Source organism: Vombatus ursinus, unplaced genomic scaffold, assembly GCF_900497805.2.
Source record: "Vombatus ursinus unplaced genomic scaffold, bare-nosed wombat genome assembly UNPS02014170.1, whole genome shotgun sequence".
NCBI lineage: Eukaryota > Metazoa > Chordata > Mammalia > Diprotodontia > Vombatidae > Vombatus > Vombatus ursinus.
In genome coordinates, this window is record NW_020953948.1 from 1,014,530 (window position 1) to 1,017,093 (window position 2,564).

The window sequence follows — 2,564 nt, forward strand, 5'->3', positions numbered from 1 at the left end:
AGGAAGGAAGGAAGGAAGGAAGGAAGGAAGGAAGGAAGGAAGGAAGGGAGGGAGGGTGGTTGTCCTTTGTTCTGGAAGAGGACCAAAATGACATCACTGTGTTAGAGTCAAGTTTTAGTGTGTCTGACTGTGGCTGATCAGACCAATACAAGCTCAGAATGTTCTACCATAAGTCAGGTATAAATAGTCCATGTGAACATTTGGGGTGGATTCTCCAAATCTGAACATATTGTGTTGTGGTTTTTTTGAGCTATTTCAATTCTGCTTTGCTCATAGAGCACAGCACCTTCTCTGATGAGGGTATGCTGTACTGGGCTCCTGTGCCAGTGTCTTCCATATCATACAATCAATTCCAAAGTTCTTATGAGAGACCTTGAAAGTGTCCTTGTATTGCTTCTTCTGACCACTATGAATGCTTGCCCTGGGTGAGTTCTCCATAAAATAGTCTTTTTGGCAATCATACATTTTACATTGGAACAACATGACCAGCCCATCGGAGTGGTGCTCTCTGGAGCAGAATTTGAATGCTTGGCAGAAAGGACCTCAGTATCTGGTACCCTATCCTGCCAGGTGATCTTCAGAATCTTCCTCAGACAATTCAGATGGAAGCGATTCAGTTTCTTGGCATGGCAGCTGGTTTACTGTCCAGATTTCGCAGGCCTACAACATTGAGGTCAGCACAAGAGCTCCATAGAACTTCAGTATGGTAGTCAGTCTAATACCTATTCTCTTCCATACTTTCCTTCAGAGCCTTCCAAACAATGAGCTAGCTCTGGCAATGCCAGAGTCAACCTCATTATCAATGTGTACATCCCTGGAAAGTATACTACCAGATGGGGAGAAAATTTGGAACTCAAAATCTTGTGGAAGTGAATGTTGAAAACTAAAAATAATGTTGAAAAAAATTAAATCAAAAAAAGTGTTCAAAAAAAGTACACTACCAAGGTAAGTGAACTTATCCACAGCATTCAAAACTTCTCCATTTGCTGTAGCTGACGGTTCCAGGAATGGATGGTGTGGTGCTGACTGGTGGAGCACCTGTGTTTTCTTTGTGTTTGTTGTTAGGCCAAAATTAGCACAAGCAGCAGAGAATCGATCCATACTTTGTTGCATCTCAGCTTCCGAGGCTGCATTGAGTGCACCATCATCTGCAAACAGAAAATCATACACCAACACTCCTTCCACTTTGGTCTTGGCTTGTAGCCTTTTCAAGTTGAAGAATTTACTATGGGTAGCTGACCTTAATGCCCCGTTCATCTTCACTGAAAGCATTTGACAACATGGCTGAAAATATCATGCTAAAAAGCATGGGAGCAAACACACAGCCTTGTTTCACTCCATTGGTAACTGGGAAAGCAAGAGAGCATTGTCCCTTATGCAGAACCAGGCAAGCATGCCGTCATGAAATTGACATACAATGCTGATAAATTTCTCTGGGCAACCAAATTTGACATAATTTTCATCTCCAGAGGACAGTGGGGCAGGAATGTGTAACTCTGTATCTCCTGCTAAATGTACTTTCCAGATATTTTTTCATTGCTAACAATTACAGCCAGTTCAAGGGGTATTTGTTTAACACCAACTACATTCCAGGACAGATGCTAGGCGCCTTGTATACAAATCCCTTGCTCATCTTGCCCTTACATTCTACTTGGAAGAAGGAAGATGACCTAGTCTCCCTCCATAGAAACAGCCTGTGGTGAAACGTCTACCTCGCCTTGTTTCAGAGATGTACTATTTCACACATCAGCCAGCAAGTATTTATTAAAGATGTACTATGTGCCAGGAATTGCACTGGGGATACAAACACAAGCAAAAACATTTTAATGGAGAAAGACAATAGATTAAAAGGAGGTTACAAGCTGGGGCTGAGGGCTAGAACATGGGGACCACCGAGGTATGTCCATAACGGAGGAGGTGCACAGGGAAGGAGGTGAACGATGGGAGAGGGGGGCCAAGCTGGACGGTGAGGATGTGATACCTTGAGGCTGCCCAGCCTCCCTCTCACTGTGACACTAGCACCCGAGGTTGAGGCGACCCTCCCTCCCCTGCTTTCTACCCAAGGGCACCCAGGGAGAGGACGAGTCCACGCGTTGCACTCCTCTCATCTCCGCTCCTTTGCACAGGCTGCCCAACTGTCCGGCACGCCTGTACTGCCTTGGACTCCTCCCCCAGCCTATGCATTCCTGAGCGCCCCATGCCCATCACCTCTAAACTACTCGTCTGTCTTTTGTGTAGACGTATACAATGTGCAAATGATGTCTTCCTCACTGGGACGTAAGCTCCCGGAGGGCAGGACCCCGTCCTTTTCATCTGTGTGTGCCCTGAATTCAGCTCGAATCCTGCTACACAGTAGGCGGTTAATAAGTGCGCCTGGACCTATAGACCCTGTAAGATCAATGATAAGAGTGTCCTTGGCAGGCGCTTCTAGTTCTCGTGCTGCGTATAAAGGTCTTCGCCACCAGGGAAAAGGGAGCCACTCAGTTCGGAGTCACGTCCTGAGTGGGCACTTCCCGCTCTGAGGGTCTGGACAGGAGCAGGACCCGGCAAGTGGATCCCAACTT